Here is a 23,556-nt window from a genome sequence, read left to right as displayed (position 1 = left end):
AATGCACAAATTTGAAATAAAGGTACTAGAGGAACCTTAGTTCTATGGGCTCCTCTGAAGGAGGCTGACCACTATTTCCTCTTGTGTTGCACTAACAGAATCATGAATCAATGGGACAATTCATACCATCTGCAGAAACCAGGGAGCTCATGTCAAAGTTCTCTGTGGTGGCTTCTCGATGGGCCAGGTGGTCCAGGACCAAAAGATACCACCTGACCAGTGGTGTGCACGTACACAAGGGTGTGATAACTGCAGAAGGGAACACAAGACAGTGAATACCAAGGTTCTCATGTTTTTTGAGAAGGATGGCATTTTTCAATACAAAACCACAGAACTACTTTTACTAAGTACCCAGCTTCTTTTTCGCAATATCAGTGTAGAGGGCACCAGATGGTATAGCTGAACAGGTGGTGAGTATTAGTTTATACTAACATTAAACATAAATTATTACTGACAGCTCTTTTCTATGGCTTCTATCATTTGTGCTTCAAATACAAATATTTTTATTTTCTTAATACATTGGGTTAGATAAATACTCAAAAATGCCCTCATAATTAGGTTATGCAAAATTCTGAATATATATGTGAATATTCATCATATTCTACAAGCATGAGACTAATTTTGTCTTATCAACTCAAGCATACCAGCAACACAGTTTTCTTATCAAGCAGTGCCCTCCCACAGTTTCTAGTAAGGTGGTCTGGAGAAGCCGACTTCTAATAATGTCTTATTAAATAAATTAAATATCTACAAAAAAATGAAAAAATTAAACTATTTGAAGAAGGTAAATTTTTAGGAAAAAATGCTCTATAAAAAAAGCAGGGCTGGGGTTGTGACTCAGTGGTAGAGTGCTTGCCTAGTATGTGTGAGGCACTGGGTTTGATTCTCAGCACCACACGAATAAATAAAGTCATTGTGTCCTTCTACAACTAAAAATATTAAAAAAAAAAAAAAAAGGAATCAAGAGGCTGGGGTTGGGACTTAGTAGTAGAGGGCTTGCCTGGCATGTGTGAGGCAGTGGGTTCAATTCTCAGCACCACATCTAAATAAATAAATTAAATAAAGGCATTTTGCCATTGACAACTGAAAAAATATTTAAAAGAAAAAAGGAGTCAAGCCAGACCCAGTGGCACATGTCTATAACCCCAGCAACTGGAGAAGTTGAGGCAGAAGGATCATAAATTCTAGCCCAGCTCAAACCAGTGTCTCAAGTTAGCAAGACACTTTCTGGAGATAAAAAGAGTTGGAGATGTAGCTAGGTGGTAGAGCACCTCTGAGATCAATCCGCAGTACAAGCGGGGAGGGTTTGGGGAAAGCAGCCCCATATTTTAATGTTTTAAAGTTGATAAAATTCTATATGAACTGGGTGTGGTGGTGCACACCTATAATCCCAGCAACTCAGGAGGCTGAGACAGGAGGATGACAAGTTCAAAGCCAGCTTTAGCAAGTTAGTGAGCCCTAAGCAACTTAGCAAGACCCTGTCTCAAAATTAAAAAAAATAAAATAAAAAGATCTGGGGATGTGGTTCAGTAGTTAAAGGCCCTACGTTTCAATCCATAGTACCCCTTCCCCTGCAAAAAAGACTCTATCAGTAGTTTTTAATAAAACATAACATTCCCCACCCACGCTTAAAATAAAACCAGCCTATTACCTTCCACAACCTATCTGTGAAACCAAGCCATCAATTCTTTCCACAAGTTGTGGGCCTCTTGCCTTGGCAGTGGTGCTGTGTCCTAGCTGTCCAGAGCTGTCGTCTCCAAATGTAAACACTCGCCCATCCTGTTTTAAAAGGAGGAACCAGCTTAATTTCATGTTTTAAAACAAGTAACTAAAAGCCTCTAGATTAATTTTCATAAGAGAATTTGTGGGGAGGGGAAAGGGAATGGGGGATAATGGCCATTGAAAAAAAATTCCTGGCATGTGTTGCTTTGTCAAAATGAACTCAAATAGTAAATATAATTATAATGCTCTAAAAAAATGAAAAAATAAGAATTTACATGAGAGCAATATGTGAAATAAAATCTCTACATAAATGGAAGAGGTCCTTTATTATTTCTTATAGTGAGAGTAGAGTTATCACATTAAACATACAAAATCATTGACATGCCCTTAAAAACAAGGCACTGTGGAGATGTATTGTACAGCATGGTGACTGTGGTTAACACTAATGAGTTACATACTTGAAAACTGTTAAGAGAGTAGATTGTAAATATTCTCACCACAAAAAGGATAATTATCTAAGGTGACATATTTGAATTATCTCGATTGTGAAAATCATGTAGCAGTGTACACATATATCAAAACATCATTTTGTACACCATACATTTATACAACCTTTGTCAATTCTATCCCAATAAATCTAGGAAAGAAAAAAGAACTCAGCATTTATTATTGTTTGGCTCTGAAATATTGCCCCAAATCTCCCATGTAGAAGTCCTGGTCCCCATTGCAGCCCTGTTCAAAGGTGAGGCCTCCGGAAGGTGATTTGGTCATGAGGGCTCTAATCTCATCAGTGGATAAATCCACTGGTGTGTTCATGATTTAATGGGCTTTTGGGAGATGGCGGAATCTTAGGAGACAGGATCTAATTGGGATGTGCTGTTGAAGGCTGTATCTTGTCTCTGACCTTTCCTCTTTTCCTTCTCCTCTTCCTCCTCTTCCTTCTTTTTTTTCCCCCAGTAGTGGGATCAAACCCAGGGCCTTAAGCATGCCAGGCAAATATTCTACCAGTGAATTATATATCCCCAGCCTTAGATCATTCTGTATTTAACGTAGATTTTCTCAGGTAGTTTGTCACAACAATGGAAAGCAATTAATAAATATCTGTTAAATGAATGGATGAATAAATTAACGGGCTCAAGAGTAACTCCACCATTTAAGTACAGGGTTGTGTATTTATCTGGGCTTTTTGTTTTTTAAAAAAAGTTCCTTTCAAAAGATGATTCTATGATTGAAAGCAACTCCAGCTTTCTCTGTCAACTAAGAATAATATAATTCACTGGGATCCTAATTAGAATAAGATATAGTTCGTGCTTGTATAAATATATCAAAATAAATTCTGTCACATATAACTAAAAAGAACAAATAAAAAAAGAATAATTCAAACAATTAAGTTTCCTAATTTAAGACATATTTTTAAAACAGAAAATAGAAATTGTTAGTGGGCTAGGAATGTAGCTCAGTATTAGAGTGCTTGCCTTGTATGTGAGAAGTTTTTGGTTTGATTCCCAGCACTGCAAGAAATAAAATAAAAAAAAATTTGGAGTATATAGTTTAGTTTGGTTTGGTTAACACAGGGGTGATTTACCACTGAGTCACATCCCTATCCCTTTTAATTTTTTTTTATTTTGAAATAGGTTCTCTCTCATTAAGTTACTTAGGGCCTCGATAAGCTGTGAGGCTGCCTTTGAACTGGTGATCCTCCTGCCTCAGCCTCCCAAGTCGCTGGGAGGAGTATACAGTTTTTAAACAAGCATTTCAAGTATATAAATGGTTTTCAAGTCTGTTCCTTATGGTTATGAGAAGAATACAGCCACTGGAATACATTATATGGTCAGACAAGAATTAGAGGAAAAAATTCATGAAACTGGGTCATAATTAAGCCAAGAACCTGAACAAAGTCTGTAAAGTGAGCTCTTCAGAATTATAAAAATTACTTGGTAGCTTCCTTAATAACTTTTTCTGTACTACTACACTGTTGCTGGGTGCAAAGGAGCAGTACTGTTAACATAGTAGCTTTGGAGGCTGAGGCAGGAGGACCTTAAGTTCAAAGCCACACTCAGTACTTAGCAAGGCCCTGCACATCTTAGCAAGACCCTGTCTCAAAATACTTTTTTTTTTTTTTTTTTTTTTTTTTTTGTACCAGGGATTCAACTCGGGGATCTTAAAACACTGAGCCATATTCCCAGGTCTTTTTAAAATTTTATTTATGAAGACAGGGTCTTCCTGAGTTGCTTAGGGCCTCTTTGAACTTTTGGTCCTCCTGCCTCAGCCTCCCAAGCTGCTAGGGGATTATAGGTGTTTGCCACCATGCCCTGCTTTTAAAAAAAAAAAAAAAATTAAAGGACTGGTTATGTGGTTAAGTCCCTCTGGGTTCAATTCCTGGAATCAAACAAACAACAACAAAAAAAGAACTGCACTATCAATGAATAATTGCTAAATAGATTAGCTCCTACATTAATCTAACTTAATAGAAATCTGAACATAGTTTCTAATGCTGGTTAGTTTTTTTATACGATCTTGAAAATGTCATGATTTTTATTTGCTTCATTTCTCCTCTTGAGATATCTATATGTTGAATAGATATATCTAGATATTGAAGTACACCTTATGCTACAATCTGAACATTTATGCCTTAAAATCCTACTCCCAACATGGCTTAGGGGGCAAGGTCTTTGGATGATGATTAAGTCTGGAGGGCAGAACTATCATGAATAAGATTAGTGCCCTTATAAAAGAGGACCCAAGAGAGGTCCCTCATCCCTTCTACTATGTGAGGACACAGCCAAAGTTTGGTCATTTATGAGCCAGAAAGTTTGCCTTCAATAGACATAAAACTATTGGCACCTTGATCTTGGACTTCCCAGCTTCCAAACCATGGGAAATAAATTTGTGTAATTTTTAAGCCACCCAGTCAATGGTATACTGTTATAGTAGCCTGGACTACATCATCTTACAGCATTACAGAGAACATGGACTTTGTTAACCTTTATCTGGGATTTTTAAAAATTGCAAATTACCTGAGTAAGCACTGCAGTATGCTCATCACCACAACTGATGTAAATCACACCTAGATTCTTTAGTGAACCAATTGAACGAGGCTTATAGCTTTGTTCTGTTGAAAGAAAGCAGAATTTCTAGAGTTCAAGAAGTAGATTCAGAATTTCATGAGTCTTTCTATTTGTATTCCTAGTAATACCTTTTATATTATCTTATAATTCATTAACATAATTTTTAAAGTGCGTAATCAGGAGTATAAAACAGAGATAAAATTCTATTTTGTTTTGATTTCATTGTTACTGGTAACTGAACCCACAGGTGCTTAACTACTGAGCCACATCCCTAGCCCTTTTTATTTATTTTGAAACAGGTCTCACTAAGTTGCAGAGGCTGGTTTTGAAATAGTGATCCTCTTGCCTCGGCCTCCCGAGTCACTGGAATTACAGGCATGTGCCACCACATCCCGTGAAAACTCGATTTAGGAAAAAATAAAACCTGTCCTTTATTCTGAAGCTACTTAATCTTATCGAATGCCTGAAGCTATTGACTTAGAAAGCTGAACTTTCAGACTCATTTCTAAATATACTGTTATATTTTGCTTATTTCTGCCATAGTATAAGTGTTCAGGAAATAGCTACGAATAATTGAGATGAGAAGAGAAACAACATGTTAAGAATAAAATGAGATGTAAGCGCTTGGCACAGTACTGGCTCATAATAGGGGCTAAGTGTTTATATACCAAATGCAAAGAATTGAACAGGGAGGACAGAGTTCCTGGAGCAGACTTCTTGGTGAGTTTTGTTTTTACCATTTACAAGAGTTTTGTATACAAGGACTGGTTATTTCCCCTAACTTTAACAGTCTACTAAGTCAGTGGTTTACAAGTTTTGCTGCACATTGTAATCCCCTGGGAGATCTTTAACAAAGATTGAAGCCTGGCGTTCACCCCAAGACATTCTGATTTCATAACCATGGAGTTTAGCCTGGGCATCAAAATTTCTAAAGGGCTCCTGTGGTAAAGAGAATAATGGCCTTGCCGAGAAAATTGGTCTCCTGTTTTCTTGTCCCAGAGCCTTGAATGTCAGGCTACTTGGCACAGGGGACTTAAGGAAGCAGATAGAATTAAAATGGCGGGGCGTTTCAAGATGGCAGAGTAGAGGGTGGCTGCATTTCATGTTGCTCCAGGACTCAGGATTCAAGAAGAGGAGATATTGAGAGACTTGGGACCAACTCAAAGCCACCCGGTAAGTCTCTTCCGTTGGGGAGGCGTCCCGGATGGGGCGGTAGTCCCAGAACACAGGGAACTTTGTGAAGTAGAGTTGCCCAATGAGACATCACCCCCCCACTGGAGCAGTGAACTCGGACAACTGGGAGCATCGTAGAGGAGGCTGCTGAGCACAATGCTTGGACTCGGAGCCGCCTTCCGGGGCTCCGGGTGGCTGCCCAGAGAAGGAGCTGTGTGGCAAGCTGTTTGGACCAGAGCAACCGCTTCTGAACACCGGGGGGCTGCCCAGAGGAGGATGAAGAGTGCGGCAGGATGCTTGGACTCAGAGCAGCTGCACCAGAGCTCAGGGCGGCTGCCCGGAGGAGTAGGCGTGCAGTGGGTCGCTTGGACTCAGAGTGACCGCTCCTGAACACCTGGGGGAATGCCCAGAGGAGGAGGAGAGGCACGGCGGGTCACTTGCCCAATCACCTACCACCCGTCCCATACCCTGGCCTATGAGACTTCTCTCCACTCTCTAAAAGTGTGCACATTCTCTGAATAAAGCGGAACTTCTTTGATGGATGGACGGTTGGTGTCGCCTCATTCTTTCAGTGGTGCCGAAACCCAGGAGAGAGGAGAGCCTCTCTGGCTCCGTCTCTCTTCTCTGTGACACTTGTGCCCCTCGCCCTCGTCCATCTTTCCCGGCGCTGGCTCTCTTCACTCACCACGGGCTCATCCTTTCGGTAAGTCCCCCGGGGCGGAGGAGCCACTCTCATTTGGGCTATCGTGGGACTCTTGACCGTGATTGTCCGGAAACGTCCCAATGCCCAATGGGAAGGGAGGTCACACCCCGCCTAGGCCTTCAGGGCCACAGCGGACTCCCGGGCTCCTCCTCAGCCATAACACTCCAAAATCGGCCTTTCACTTAGACACTGCCAATCGTAACACACGACTCAATCAGGACTCATACTCCCGTCCCCAGTTTCACTTTTAAAGACTCTCGGAAATTGACCTTCCCTTGCGCCACCCCTTCTCTCCACCATTCCTCTTTGCTGTCCTTTCCAGACCACGTGGTCTCCAGAAACCCTGGTACCAGGTTCCTTCAGGCTCAGGGCCTTTGCCCCCCGAAGAGTAAGGGCCCGGGTGACGATCCACACCCTCCTCTTCTCCTGGTTCGTTTTCAAACCCCTCCAAGATTGATTGAGACCTATCAGGGACGCCCTTTATGATCTCTTCTCTCCTTACCAGCCAAAGGATATTCCTTTATCACCTTTCTTTTTCCTTCTCTCTCTCTTTCCCCTTTCTCTCCCTTCCCTGTCTCTCCTGTCTCTCCTCCTCTCCTTTTCGGCAATGGGAACATCTTCTTCCTCCCCGCTGGGGGACGCCCCCTTCAATGTCTCCTAAAAAACCTGAGCACCCTGTCCCTCAAGCCAGATATCAAACCAAAACTTCTCGTCGAATTTTGCACCCAGGATTGGCCTCACTATCCCCTTGACAATCAGAGTGTATGGCCCCCTGAGGGTACACTACATCCCAACATTCTTCGAGACCTCTCCAATTATTGCCAGCGCCAGGAAAAATGGAAGGAGATTCCCTACACCCAAGCTTTCCGTCTTCTAGCCCAACATCCCTCACTCTGCTCCACCTGCACTCCATCTCAGGTCCTTTTAGCCTGCAAAGCTCCCTCACCCCCCAGGCCTCAGAGAAAGCTTTCGACCCTGCCGACAACCCCCCCCCCATAGGCCTCCACATTCTGCCCCTGTGCTTCCTCCTGCTGCTCCCTCCACTATCCCAGTATCTTTCCCAACTTCCTCTCCGCCCCCACTTCCTCCTACCTCCCACCCTTTTTGCCCTCCATTCACACGCTCCCGAGGGCCTCCCCCTACCCCCTCACTATTGCCCCTCTCCGTGAAGTGGCTGGTGCCGAGGGTGTGGTCCGGGTCCACGTGCCATTTTCCCTGGCAGACCTGACACAATTAGAGAGGAAACGGTTCCTTCAGCACAGACCCCACCACCTACATCAGGGAGTTTCAGTGGGTCCTCCAGGCTCATCGCCTAACACACCATGACATCTTCATGCTCCTGGCCAACACCCTCCTACCTGAAGAACGGCGCCGAGTCTGGGATGCTGCTCAAACCCATGCCAATGACACACACCACACCCCAAACACCCACCCGGCCCACATGCAGTCCCTGAACAAGACCCACATTGGGAACACCGCCCAAGGAATCCAAGCCAGGGACCATTTTGCCTTTTGTCTGGTTATGGGTCTTAAAAAGGCTGCCCGTAAGTCGTCAACTTCCGAAAAGTTCAGGAAATTATCCAGAAGAAGGACGAAACCCCATCCGAATTCCTAAACAGGCTTACCCAGGCCCTGCAACAATACACCAACCTAGACCCCACCTCGGATGACGGCCGACATGTCCTTATGACGTATTTTTTGGCCCAATCCTACCCTGACATTAAAGCCAAATTTAAAAAATCGGATCAGGGCCCAGCTACCCCTCAGACCAAGATCTTATCAGTGGCCTTCAAGGTTTTTCATAACCAGGAAGAGGAAAAGGAGCACCGGAAGCAAAGAGCTGATCAAGCCAATTTCCAAATGCTGGCTCAGATCATAAAACCTACCCCCAGGCGTTCTCCTGCCATATCCAACCCCAAGCCTCCACCTGGGGCATGCTTTAAGTGTGGCAAAGAAGGACATTGGTCAAAAGCCTGTCCCTCTCCCAGGCAACCCACTACATCTTGCCCAAAATGCCGAAAGAGGAGGCATTGGGGTTCCGATTGCCCTTTCGCCCAAAGGGGCAGATGGCCAAGTGGCCCCCAAACATCCGGAACTTGGCAACCATCTATGGTAGGGTTAGCCGATGAGGATTGACAAGGCCTTGGGTTCTCCCCAACCATGTCCATAACAAGAAGAGAACCCAGGTCATTATTATTGTGAATGGCGCCCCCACCTCTTTCCTCCTAGATACTGGGGCCACTTTCTTGGACTTGAGGGAATTCCGGGGCCTTACCACACTTAGCACCTCCCCTATAGTCGGGGTAGGAGGGAAACAAATTCTCCCCTGCAAAACCCGCCTCCTAACTTGCTCCATTCAAGACAGTAATTTTTCTTTCTCCCACTCCTTCTTAGTTATGCCTCAATGCCCTGTCCCTCTCTTGGGAAGGGATATCCTCTCCTTACTAAAGGTGTCTATCACCATACCATTTTCATCCTCCCCCACGACCCCCCTTCCTTTTAGCCCTCCTTTCTGAAATCAGGATCCCATCCCAGAAAATCCCCTCCCCACTTTGACCTACCCCATAAATACTACAGTATGGGACACTAGTAGCCCCTCCAATGCCCAATGTCCCCCTATTACTATTAAACTACAAGACCCCACCAAATATATACATCAGGCCCAATATCCCCTAAGCACCACTGCACTCCTTAGACTTCAACCCATCATTGAGGATCTCCACCGAAAACAGTACATCCATCACACGCATTCACCCTTCAACACCCCTATTCTGGCAGTTAAAAAGGCCAATGGATCATCCTAGTCCAAGACCTCCGCCTAATCAACACTGCTGTTGTTCCCATACATCCCCTAGTCCCTAACCTGTACACTTTACTATCCCAAGTCCCCGCATCATCCACACACTTCTTAGTCTTGGATTTAAGGATGCCTTCTTTTCCATTCCCCTTGACCCTTCCTCCCAGGATATCTTTGCTTTCACTTGGACGGACCCACACACGTGGCATTCTGAACAGATGACATGGACAGTCCTTCCTCAAGGGTTTTGGGATAGTCCCCACCTCTTTGGATAGGTTTTGGCCCAGGATCTCAAAACCTTCCATGCATCCCATCCACAATCTGTCCTCCTGCAGTATGTGGATGACCTACTCTGCAGTCCATCCTGGGAACAATCCCAAATCGACACTGCTTCACTCCTCAACTTTTTAGCAGAGAGGGGTTACCACCTTTCCCCTTCCAAGGCCCAAATCTCCCTCTCAACCATGACTTACCTAGGTTTCCAGCTCTCCCCACAGAGAAAGGAAATTACTCTTGACAGGAAACAGCTCCTCACCACCTTCCCATCCCCAAAACCAAAGCCGAGATCCTGTCATTCCTGGGACTGGCCGGGTACTTCAGGGCCGGGATTCCAAACTTCTCCCTGTTGGCTCGACCCCCTATGACCTAGCGAAAGGGGACCCTGAAGAACCTCTATCCTACACACCTCGCCGCCCCTTCCTCAAACTTAGACAAGCTCTAGTTGAAGCCGCAGCACTTCATCTCCTGGACCTTACCAAACCTTTTTCCCTCTATGTCCACAAGAATAGCGGTCAAGCCTTGGGGGGTCCTAGGACAGACAGATCTATGGCCCTTCCTTCACCCCTGTGGCCTACCTCTCCAAACAATTAGATCCCACTGTACGAGGATGGGCCCCCTGCCTACGAGCCCTAGCAGCCGGGCACCTATTACAAAAGGAAGCCTACAAATTAACTTTTGGGGCACCTCTTACCATCCTTTCACCCCATCACCTCAAGGATCTGCTCTCCTATAAAGCTCTCCAGTCCCTTCCGCCATCCAGACTCCTAGCCTTCTTGTCTTCCTTCCTGGAGAATCCCACCATCTCCTTTCTTCCATGCCTGCCCCTAAACCCTGCCACTCTACTCCCAATACCATACCCCCCACAACACACCTCTCCATAATTGCTTGGAGACCCTCCAGAACTTTATACCCTGTCACTCCTCCATTTCCGAGGGCCCCCTCCCATACGCTGACTTCACATGGTTTACAGATGGGTCTTCATTCAGGGAAGACCACACCCATTACGCGGGTTATGCGGTAGTCTCCCTTGATTCAGTCATAGAGGCCCAATCATTACCAGCAGGTACTACTAATCAGCAGGCAGAGCTCATTGCCGCCACCCGAGCTTGCACCCTCACTGAAGGGAAGAACCTCAACCTGTACACGGACCCTAAGTATGTCTTTCACATTCTCCTGTCCCATGCAGCTGTATGAAAAGAAAGAGGCTTACTTAACACCAAAGGGAATAAAATCACAAATTCAGCACTAATCACCAAACTCCTAGAAGCATCTCAACTGCCCCATTCATTAGGGGTCAATCATTGCAAAGCCCATCAAAAAGACAACTCCCCCATAACTCAGGGTAACTGTAAAGCAGATATCCCAGCACAGGCCACAGCTGTGTCAGGGACCACCAATACCCTCCTCCCAGCCTTACCCCAGCAATCAGAAACCCCAACTTCAACTACCCCTAAGGTCACCCTTCAGGAAGACTGTCAGTTACAACTTCCTGAGGATAAACTGTCCCTCTTCCATCTTCTCCATGATCTCTTCCACTTCAGCCCCCAATCACTGTCCCATTTTTTACAAACCTTCTCACTTACCCAGCGGATAAAACCCTACTCCACTATATTTCCCTCTCCTGTGCCGTTGGCCAGCGCACCAACCTCAACACTTCCCTCAAGCCTAAACCTTATCCCTCACACCAGGCCAGGGGCCACACCCCTGCGGCTGACTGGCAGGTCAATTTTACCAACATGGCCCCTGTCCGACGTCACATATACCTCCTAGCATTTGCGGACACCTTCTCAGGACAGGTGTGGAAGCATTCCCAACTACCAATAAAAAGGCCTCCACCATGGCTCACTCTCTCCTAACACAGATCATTCCCAGATTTGGAATGTCTACTTCCATCCAATCTGATAACAGATCAGAGTTCACAGCCCAAATAATCCAGGGAATATCTAAATTCCTTCTACTCCCTTGGCACTACCACTGTCCCTACCGACCACAAGCATCAGGGAAAGTGGAAAGAACCAACAGAAAGTTAAAAGATATTTTAACCAAACTATCTCTAGAGCTGCACATTGACTGGGTTCATCTTCTACCCCTTGCCCTGTTTCAACTTAGAGCACTCCTGAAGAAACCCACCAACCTTTCCCCATCTGAGGTCATGTTTGGAAGGCCTCTCCTACCACCTGGCATCACAGCCATTCCAGGGCCCATACCATCCGCTATAGCCCTACCCTTACTCTCCCACCTTTGGGCTGAACTATGGAAACATCAAGATTGGCTACTCCCAGACCTGTCGGCCACAAGAAATGATCTTATACTACACTCAGGCCAATTGGTCTTTCTCAAACTCCTGGACACAAAGCCCCCTAACTCCCAAATGGGAGGGACCATATCCCGTCATCCTACGTACCCCAACACCCGCTAAGCTTGCCACATCCAATAACCATGTAACACCATGGGTTCATATTTCTAGATTGAAGCCTTATACCAGGAATCCATCCTCAGCAGCTGTGGACCTTGACCAGCTGCAGGTGAACTAATACACCACTCTTTTCAGTACATGCCTCTTCCCTCCAACCCTCTTAAGCTCCGTCTCTCCTGCTCCCCAACCCTGTCCCCCATTCAGGAAGAATGACTTCCCTCTTAAGCCTCCTTCTACTTCTACTCCCTTTCTACCCAGAGGGTTCTCAAAAACCATCCTTTGTCTGGAGATTTAAAGTGCATGAAACCTACACGGACAGGCAAACCAGTATCACTCATCTTGCCTCCACATAGGACTGCCCCCTGGCAGGGAGTTCCTCAGCCATTGACATTCCCCTTTCCCTTACCTCCTCCCAATTAACCTGTTGGTGTGCAGAAAAGCTATTTCTCCCCTACTTATGTGCTGTCCATGACCAAAACTCCACCAGTAGTCTCCTAGGGGGGCACACCTGAAATTCAAATAACTTCTTTCTTCACATCCATGATTCCTGGAATCCCAAGTGGGCTTCCCCTCGTAGGTATGCTTTCTACTATGGATGGTCCCCCAAACCCTGGGGCTTCTTCTCCATTTCTCGGGGATACGTCCCCATACATGGAACTCTTTCCCTGGTTTCTGTCAACATCTAACACAAAGAGGAACAGCTCTCCTCTGCCCTAGAACCACTCTCTCACTCCTCCACCAACTCCCCTGGGTCACCCATTTACACTTGGGTGCAGATTCTACTCTTGTTCCTTCCCTTCCTTCCTTCTCCCCTGGGGACTGTTTTCTCTGTGCTTCTCTTGCACACCTGATTCTAGCCTACAGACACACACAAGTTCTAACCCTCTCTCTGCCTTTATCCAAAACTCCCTCCTCACTTGGATGTGGCCCATTCTAGGCCCCTTAGCTGCCATCTTAATGGCCTGTCTCTTCCTACCTTGTATCGTGAAATTCATCTGAAGGTTAGTTTTGCTAGGTATAGAATTCTTGGTTGGCAACCATGTTCTTTCAGACCTTGAAATATGTTGTTCCAGGCCTTTCTAGCTTTTAGAGTCTGGGTTGAGAAGTCTGCTGCTATCCATATTGGTTTCCCCCTATATGTAATCTAATGCTTCTCTCTTGCAGCCTTCAAAATCCTATCTTTATTTTGAATGTTATGCATTTTCATTATAATGTGCCTTGGTGTGGATCTGTTGTGATTTTGTGCATTTGGTGTTCTGTAAGCCTCTTGTATTTGATTTTCCATTTCATTCTTCAGGTTTGGGAAATAGTTTCTGATATTATTTCATTAAATAGGTTATTCATTCCTTTGGTTTGTGTCTCTGTGCCTTCTTCAATAAATTTGGTCTTTTCATGATGTCCCATAGTTCTTAGAGATTCTGTTCATGATTTCTTACCTCTTCTCTGTTTGGGCAACTTTGTTTTCAAGATTAAATATTTCGTCTTCATTGTCTGAGGTTCTGTCTTCCAAGTGGTCTAGTCTTTGGTGATGCTTTCCATTGAGTTTTTAATTTGGTTTATTGTTTCCCTCATTTCATGGATTTTCACTTGGTTTTTTTTTGAGAATCTCTATCTCTTTGTTGAAATGATATTTTGCTTCCTGCAGGTGCTCTTTCAGCTTATTGGTATTATCATTCATTGTCTGCATTTGCTCTCTTATCTCATCCTTTGCTTCACGAATCATCTTAATCATGTATACTCTGAAGTCCTTTTATGACATTTCTTCTAACATACTGTCATTAGATTCTATTAATGCAGAATCTAGATTTATTTGGATCATTTTCTTCCCTTGTTTTCTCATGTTGTTCATGTATCTTCCCCTCTAGCAGTACAGATCTGCAGTATTGCAGATTTCCTCCTATAGGCTTATAGTGGCCCTATAGGTTTCCAAAACCTTTTCTTTAAGGGGAGATCAATATTAGCAGTGCCCAATTCAGACACTATGCAATCCTAGACCAAATAGCCCCTATGAGGACAATAACAAAATTGTCATAATAAGCAGAATGAGTTCAAATATTATCTTCGGTAAAACAAACAGATTTGCAATAAGGTCTGCAGTTTCAAATGGAGGACAAAGAGGATGCAGAGGGATGTAGAATGTAGCTGTCAATGGGATAAGAAAAGAATACACAGAAGTTCTAGATGATCGAAAGGGTGAGAGTGTAATCAAAAGAAATTGGATGTTAGCATGCAAAAAAGGGAGAAAGAGACTCTGAGGGAACAGGTAAATAAAAGGAGAAGAGAACAAGAAAGGTAAAGAAATAAAAACAAAATTTTTCAATAAGGAGAAAAAAGAAAATCTACAGTATAACAGTCATATAGTAATGAAACCTCCCAGTCTTCAGTAGCCTGGTGCATGAGAGGTACCTGACAATGAGCTTCGAGTCTCCAGCAGGCGTCTCAGGGTGGGATTTGTTGCACCTAAAGATTGGAGCTACGGCTTCCAGGATTATCCAAGATGGCTGCTCTGGCTTCCAAATGTGTTAGCAAAAGGGGAGCTGCAGCTCAGGGTGTGGATGTGGTCAATTGGAGGTCCTGGAGGTGGGGTGAAGTTGGTCAGGCAGGGGTCCTGGAGGTAGGGTGTGTTTGGTGTGGTTTCGGGATCCTGGAGGCCAGGTGCAGTCAGTCTGGGGTTCCAGTGATAGGACACAGTCAGTTGGACTGGGTGTCCTGGCAGCAGGGAGCAGTCAGTCGATGTGAGGGCCCCAGAGGCAGGGATTGATTGGTCGGGCTGAGGGATCCTGGAGACGGGGCTCAGTCAGTCCATCCAGGGGTCCTATGGGGCCTGGCTGTTGTCTCAAAATGGCGGCAGCCATGTATAATCAAACCTGCAGGTACTGTAACAGTGAACTTCCAGGCAACAGCAGGCAGCTGGTGTTCCACTGGCGGTTGGCGATTAGTTTGCTGAAGATCGGGAGGTGAACCACGTGCGTTGGGTGATGGATAGGTGTAAGGCAGGCAATGGACGGGTGAGAGGCAGGCAAATGGTGGATGATAGGCGCCTGACCATGAGCAATCAAGAAACAGATATCCTCTGGTTGAAACCAGAGTTACGGAGCGACAAGGAACGCAGCCTCCCTCTAGTTCACCATCTTGGATCCCGCTCCCTTTTATTTTTTTATTTGGAGACAGGGTCTTACTAACTTGTTGCTGTTGACCTCTAACTTGGCAATCTTTCTATCTCACCCTCCCATGTCACTGGGATTACAGGCCGACACCACCATGCCTGACTATTTGATATTACTGTTTCCTTCCTTCCTTCCTTCCTTCCTTCCTTCCTTCCTTCCTTCCTTCCTTCCTTCCTTCCTTCCTTCCTTCCTCCCTTCCTCCCTCCCTCCCTCCCTACCTCCCTTGGTTTTATTTTGTTGAGACAGGGTCTATAATGCCCAGGCTTGTCTCAAACTCATGGGCTCAAGAGGTCCTCCCACCTCACCCTCTGAAGTTCCACCATGCCCAGTATATTTTAATTTCTTAGGCATACGTGGGAATCTCATAGAAAAGGAAGTGAAAGCCCCCAAGAGCAGTTAGGTCTGAGAGATCATGTACCATTTTAACAAAAAGTGATAAATCTGTAGAGAAATGAAAAAATGAAGGAGAAGGTGTTGAGAATCTCAGGGAGGCAGATTTCGTAAAGGAAGATCCATGAGGCGACTGAATAGGAGAGCAGGAGACTTCAGCAAAGTTCACTCTGTAGACAGTTTTGCATGATCACCTGTCTCCTCTTCCTGGTGCTGGAGAGGGGAAGGGGACACCTTCCCAAAGGGGAAATCTGTGCCCTGCTTATAGACAGTCCCAGCACTGGGGAGGCTGAGCCAAGAGGATGGCAAGTTCAAGGCTAGCCTCAGCAACTTAGTGATAGCCGTTCTCAAAATAAAGAATAAAAAGGGCCCGGGATGTGGTTCAATGGTATAGTGCCCCAGAGCCAGTCTCAGTACTATAAAAAAGAAAAAAAATTATTTTCATCTTGGTGAAGAACCTGAAGCACAGCCTAGTAACTTTACCAAGATTATTTAGAAATGGTGCAGCCTGATTTCAGAACCCAGGAAATTGTGCTCTAGGGACCACACATGTGGCGCTTGAGGCTACCAGCACACACCCCTTGGCATCTCTCAATCCCTGCTGCTGCTTCCTTTGAAACCCCTCAGGCCTTGTCTCCTCCAGGGCAAATGAGGTGACATCCATGCAGCACGGATGGTTCGTGTCTTTTTCTTCCTGCCAACAACTCTAAATAACCTAGATTGGTGTTACTCAAACTGTTCTGTGGTCCACACTTTGTAGCAGTAACATGTTGATAGAAGTCATGCTCCCAAAGGGATCCATAGCCCAGAGCGCTTGGGGCACGCTAGACTGAGCCACGCTGACTTTAAGGACTAGTGGACATTGTACTGGGAATCCTTGCGTGGGAAATAGAAAAAGCAGTATTTCTCAAACACACTGAGTCATGGGATCTTTCCCTTTTGTTTTCAAGAGCATCTACCAGGACTTGTGTTCTGTGGAATGTAGTTTGGAAAGTTTACCTGGGTACCAGCGTGGAATCAGGATGATAGAGAGGCTGGGGAGACTGAAGAAGAGCAGGGCAGTTCAAACCTGTTGTTTGGCCGTAAAAGCTAGAAGTTTGAAAGACAGTTCAGTAAGAACAGGAAACTTACCTAACTTAGAGGTCACAGGGAAGGGCAAACTGGAGCATGGATTTTGTTTGGACTTCACTGTAATAAGAAAATGAAGCTTCGGGAGAAATTTACATAAATGTTCCGTATCAGAGCGCCAGGTAACCTGGGTTCACATTGTCACATGACAGTAACTGGCTGCCCTGTTTGGAGCAGGCAACTGTGCTCAGTTTGTTGACTCCTGACTGCTCCCTATGGTAATATAATTAATTGGCCAGTTTCTGTCATTATATTGCATGGAAGTGTTTGAGTTTATGACCCTGATTATCTTTTCCACCAAGATGGTCAAGTAACTTAGACCTAATGACATCTTGTAAACTTCATATAGCTGCAATAGTGGCTTGTATTCAGTAACTACCACTCACACACTTTTAAAAATAGCTTGTTCTTTTTTCCTCCGGTTGTAAAAATTACTCATGCTGATTGTAGAAAGCTTGGAAACAACCAGGCCTGGCAGCACACAGTAATCCTGGGGACTCAGGAACCTGAGGCAGGAGGGTTGCAAATTTGAGGTCAGCCTCAGCAGTTTAGCAAGACTTTGTCTCCAAATCAAATGAAAAGGGCTGGGAATGTGGTTCAGTGGTAGAACACCCCTGGGTTCCATCACCAGTACTGCAAAAGAAAATTTTTAAAAATTCTTGGAAATACAGGAAAGTGTGACATATGAATTAATAATATGAATAATAATTAATTCAAAGATAAAAAGAATGTTCTAGTATGTTCCTTTTCATCTTTTTCTTTGCATCGAGACATCTAAATTTTTAATCATATTTTGGATACAAACCATTTTGTTTGTATCTTGCTTTATTCATGAAACATTCTCCCCCTGCCCCTCTTTGGTAAAAGAGATTGAACCCAGGGACACTGAGCCACATCCCCAGCCCTTTTTAAAAAAAAAAAAAATGATTATTTTTGTTTCATTATTTATTTTTTGTTGTTGTACCAGGGATTGAATTCAGGGTTGCTTAACCACTGAGCCACATTTCCAACCCTTTTTTATATTTTTAATTTAGAGACAGGATCTTACTGAATTGTGTAGGGCCTTACTAAATTGCTGAGGCCGGTTTTGAACTTGGAATCCTCCTGCCTCAGTCTCCCGAATTGCTGAGATTGCAGGTGTGCACCACTGTTCCCACTTTCATGGGGTATTCTATCAGTTACAGTGGTTTGCTCTGTTACATTACAGTAGTTCAGTTGCTAAGAAAAGTCATTTTATAAAAATTGTTTACAATGCAACCAGAGAGTTTAGAGTCTAGAAAAAGTTTTAGACTCTCAATAACAAAGGAATTTTTTTTTTTCCTGCTGAAATGTCTTAAGGTTGTTCTTTTCTTTGGGGGAGAAATGAGTGTGAGAATTGAGCCCAGAGGCACTTTATCACTGAGAAATATCCCCAGCCCTTTTAATTTTTAATTTTGAGACAGAATCTCCTCAGTTAAGTAGGCTGGCCTCGAACTTGCAATCCTCCTGCCTTAACCTCTGCAGCAGCTTGGAGTATAGGTACCACCATACCTGGCTAATAGAGTTGTTTTTATAGTTTTAAGAGCATAACTCTGAAAGTTAAACAAATTCAATATTATATGGTTCAAAGGTCACCAATAACAAAGAAAATAATGTTGAAGTGCATGTGAAGTGTTGAATAATATTAATTCACTAAGCATGAGAATGGAAAAGCAGCTTTTCTAAATTCCTATGTTATAAGTGGATGTTAAGATTTCTGTAACATATTCTAAATTAAATACATAACTAGACATATGTAACTATTTCATCTACAGTGGTAAAGTTAATGTGTTTGAATCATTCAAACCTTCTCTTTAGAAAAAAAATTAGAGATTCCCTTATGTTAGGAGCATACGTAGAAACTATATTTGACATTTCTCTGAGAATCCCAGCATCCTATAAGTGAGAGGGTTTTTGGCAGACATCTTCGTAACCTGCTCCTTGAAATTGGAATACCCTCTACAGGTCACAGTAAGCAAGTGTCGGTTTTCAACATGAAGGTCACTGAGACAGGAAACCTGCTACCACCAGGCACCACGGTGGTGCACACCTGTGATCCCAGAGATTTAGGAGGCTGAGGCAGGAAGATCACATATTCATGGCTATCCCGGGCACCTTAGGAGACCCCATTTCAAAATGAAAAGGTCTGGGGATGTGGATCAGTGATAAAGTGACTCTGGGTTAAATCCCCAGTTTAAAAAAAAAAAAAAATTACCAGGTGCAGCAGTGCACACCTGGAATCACAGCAACTAGGGAGGTTGAGGCAGGAGGACCACAAATTCACAGATGTAGTTCAGTTAAGTGCCCCTGGGTTCAATACCTGGTTCAAGAAAAAAGAAAAGCCGGTTCGGTGTCCAGGGCCACCAGCGTGCTGACTCTCACCTTCTAGCTTTCACTCTTCTCTGAACCCGCAGCCCGCGTCGTGGGTCAGATGCCTTATAGTTTAGAGCCATCGAGCCTTGTATTTCCTTGTGTTGTAAATTCTTACCATACCATTTGTGTGGGGTGCTTCTGAAGCAAGGAAAATTATGTTTCATTGTGGTCTATTGGAGATTTTGGGAACTTGGATTCTGATGGAGGATTCGAAGGAGACCATCAATTATTGTGTGATATCAAACACCATGGTGATGTCATGGATTTACAGTTTTTTGACCAGGAAAGAATTGTAGCTGCTTCATCAACAGGATGTGTAACAGTTTTTCTCCATCATCCAAATAACCAGACTCTGTCAATCAACCAGCAGTGGACAGCAGCCCACTACCACACAGGGCCTGGCTGTCCTTCCTATAGCAGTGCCCCATGTACAGGCATTGTGTGTGACAACCCAGAAATTGTCACGGTTGGAGAGGATGGTCGAATAAATCTCTTTAGAGTTGATCACAAGGAACCTGTAAGAACGATAGACAATGCAGATAGCAGTACACTCTATGCTGTAACCTTTTTTCGAACTCCTGAGATACTTACAGTAAATTCAATTGGACAGTTAAAAATATGGGACTTCAGACAACAAGGAAATGAACCTTCTCAGACATTATCATTGACTGGTGATCAAGTGCCACTTCACTGTGTTGACAGACATCCCAACCAGCAGCATGTTGTAGCTACTGGTGGCCAGGATGGAATGCTAAGTATTTGGGATATTAGACAAGGTACTATGCCCGTATCTCTGCTAAAGGTTCATGAAGCTGAAATGTGGGAAGTTCATTTTCACCCATCCAACCCAGATCATCTGTTTACTTGCTCTTAAGATGGATCCTTATGGCACTGGGATGCCTCCACAGATGTGCCTGAAAAGTCCTCACTCTTTCATCAAGGAGGAAGAACCAGCACTTTTCTGTCTCATACCATTAGTAACCAGGCTAACGTTCACCAATCTCTTATAAGTTCCTGGCTCAGCACTGATCCTGCAAAAGATCGTATTGAAATCACAAGCTTGCTTCCCAACAGGACTCTACTCTGTCTGTGAACAGTCTGGATGTTTTAGGTCCTTGTCTTGTTTGTGGAACTGATGCAGAAGCAATATATGTTACCAGACAACTGTTTTCATGAAAATACTGCGATTATAATATTTCAAGTTAAACATATAGTTAGCCTTTTGAATTCCAACTTCTGTGCAAAACTTTATTATTGGAAAATGTGATATTTGGAGGGGACACGTCAGTAAACTATCGCTAACATCAATACCCAGTTTGGGATTTTGTTACTTCGGTATTCCCATAATAGTTACAGAATCTGATAGATTGCTGATGGCAAAAGATTTTGAACATGTGGAAGAACATCAGAGGGATCCATGTGCAGATGAATACATTGCCTTCAAACAGACAATTATTGACAGCTTATGGAACCAACTCTTCATTTTTGGTGGTGCACAATTGAGCATTAAACCACCAATGAGTACCTATTATTTTTGTCAACAGTATATGGAGGATACCCTCCCTGGTGGCGTTAGCCAGTGTCAGTGTGTATTCTTTTTATTGCAGGTATTTTCTTTGCTCCTACATTTTATTTTCTTACTATTTTTAATAAACTTTTTCATGAAAAAATGAGTAGAGCAAAAATGACAAATTTATAGCTGTTTTCAAATATTTTTATTATTATTTTCTATGGATCCATGGGTGGTGCTGGGACTGAACCCTGGCATTGTGCATGCCAGGCACTCTACCATTGAGCTATACCCGTAGCCCCATAAGTTGTTTTTTTTTTTTTTTTATAAAAATGAAAATATACATGTTATCTTTGGATGCACATTTTCTGGCAGTAAACATGTTACTATCACTTTGAACTACTACTTAATATTCTAAAGTATAAATATGTATGTTATAGTGTATTTATTTCATGGCATATTACATTCCATGTTCCCACCTTCTCACTGTTGGATTAGGACTATATTTAACTTGTTTCTTTTATTTGCTTGTATTCTTAAACATTTTTATTTTCTGAGGCAGTTTAACATTTTCCTATTAATTTTTAACTTTTTATATATGAAGAATTTTTTGTGCATGTGGTCCTATGATACAGGTATCTTTCGATTTAGCTTTGGCTTTATTCATGGGGCTTTTCATAGAAGTTGGTATTTTATATATGGTTGATTCAATTATAAAATTCTTTACCTTATGACCTTTGTATCATGCTATCCCTATCCTAAGTTTATATAAACGTTTACCTATATTTTCCTCTATTTTGAGGTTTCGTATGTTATATGTAATTATCACATTTGAATTTAATTATTTAGTGTATGCCTGTAATCCCAGCTACTCAAGAGACTGAGGTAGGAGAATTGCAAATGTGAGGCCTGTGCAACTTACCAAGACTGTCTCAAAACAAAACAAAACCTGGGGATATAGGTTGGTGGTTCATCCCCCGTGTTGAATGCCTAGTGCTACATACACAAATTATTTTATACATCTGAAAAACAATTGGTGCAGGGGGAGAATTGAGGATTTAACCTAGGACTTCATGCACACTAAGCACTGTGAGTTCCCCATCCAGCCCCCTGATATTTTTTTGTGATACATTTTAAGCATAAAAATAAAGTCATTTAATAAGCCCATGTACTCATCACACAGTTATCAGGAAATACACCCAATCTTCATCTCTGCTGTCATTCACTCCCCACAACCCACCTCTGCCCTGGATCATTTTAAGCACATTCCAGATAACATGTTCTTCATAATTTACTGTGTATGTCCGAAGGGGAAAAAACTCTCCTTTACAAAAAACACAATATCATTGTCATCCCCTCAATATATTGTTCTTTAGTATCAAACATTCAAGCAGTGTTTTAATTTCCCAGATTGTCTCATGGACATTTTTATAGTTGATTTATCAACAGATAAAAGCTAGTAGATCACATGTCTCTTGAATTACTTTAAATTCACAGCCCTATTTTTGTTTCTTTTTGCATGTGTCTGTTTCAGCCTCCTAAGTAACTGGGATTACAGGTGCCTGCCACCATGCCCAGCAAGTTCTGCCAATTTTAATAAGAAACATAAACTTTACTTAGTATAATATGGTAACTTATCAATTTATTTATGAAATTAATCAAATAATTTCTTTTGAGGGCTACACGATATCAGGTGAAAGGTGCCTTGGAGGGCATCTCCAGCCTAAATGTGATGGTCCCTCTGCACAATACACAACAAATTTATCATCCAATTTATACTTAAAAACATATTCCAAACTGAGCACAGTAGCTTACACTTGTAATTCCCAGCAACTTGGGAAGTTGAGTCAGAAGAATACCAAGTTGGAGGCCAGCCTGAGCAACTTAAGGGACTGTCTGAAAATAAAAAATACAAAAGGCTGGGAATTAGCCTCAGTGGTAAAGCCCAGTACTTAAAAACAAAACAAAAAGTTCTAATTGATGCAGAATTGTGACAGGGTTTTAGTGTGGGGGTGAGATCCAAACCAGTCCTGTAAAAGGTAAAATTATGGGGGTTAATGATCACATGAGCCTGTTATGAGGCAAGCCAATTGCCAATTTTGTCATGTTTGAATTCTCATTATGTAGTGATGCCTCAATGTGGGTTTTTTTCTAAATAAATGAATTTTCATATACTGAAAAAAAAAAGAAAAGAAAAAGAAAGAAAAAAAGTCATTATCTCTGAAGGGTAATGTGGAAGTGGGTTACCATGAAGTCTTTCCTTACCTTGAAGCATAGTGTCTTCTGCTGATCTCCTCCCAGTTGCCCAGTTCTGCTAAGTCTAATTCTTTCCCATATGACAAACTTTTAAGTATTTCCGGAAAGCTATTATGTTACCAAGCAATCATTTCTTTTCCAAGATAAGCATCTCTAATTTTTTCATGTTTCTAATACAGCATGGCTTCCAGAGTTTCTAGAAACTCGGCATGATTTTAGGATCACATAAAATAAAAACAGAGTTAAATAAAGATAGCGTTGGACCAGACTAGAACAAGGAAGTAAAAGGGCTTGTGGCACTCTTTCATGGCATCTTGATCACTCCTCACTGCTGCCCAATGAACAGAGCATTGGTAGAGATTTACTGAGCTACAAGCCCAGCCCCATATAGTCTCAAGTCTTTACCTCTCACAGGGGTTCCCATTCCAATAGATTGCTCAGGTCAACCTTGGAGTAACACCTAATCCTTTTCATTCTTCATTCCCATTTATAATCCACCAGCAAATCTGTGCAGTCTGACTATCCAAACACATTGTGAATCTGCTAATGTCTCTCC

General features: G+C 43.1%; 1 protein-coding gene, 1 long non-coding RNA gene and 1 pseudogene across 3 annotated transcripts in view; 2 read left to right on the top strand and 1 right to left on the bottom strand.

The window, feature by feature from the left end:
* HERC6 (HECT and RLD domain containing E3 ubiquitin protein ligase family member 6) overlaps window positions 1-23,556 on the top strand; it is a 139,384-nt gene that overhangs the window by 57,268 nt on the left and 58,560 nt on the right. The window lies entirely within an intron of this gene.
* Window positions 190-4,856, bottom strand: LOC306669389. The gene is made up of 3 exons (XR_013766080.1): window positions 4,740-4,856; window positions 1,652-1,779; window positions 190-249 (listed from the first exon to the last, which is right to left on the bottom strand). It is a non-coding gene; the product is annotated as an uncharacterized lncRNA (long non-coding RNA).
* Window positions 8,679-21,692, top strand: LOC306669258 (nucleoporin Nup43-like; annotated as a pseudogene). Its single transcript has 3 exons — window positions 8,679-8,778; window positions 10,713-10,896; window positions 19,379-21,692. The product of its transcript is annotated as a nucleoporin Nup43-like (transcript).

The sequence above is a fragment of the Sciurus vulgaris genome (assembly GCF_902686455.1).
Source record: "Sciurus vulgaris genome assembly, chromosome: 9".
Taxonomy (NCBI): Eukaryota; Metazoa; Chordata; class Mammalia; order Rodentia; family Sciuridae; genus Sciurus; species Sciurus vulgaris.
The sequence above is the reverse complement of the archived record's forward strand: the minus strand, read 5'-3'. Positions and strand labels throughout refer to the sequence as shown.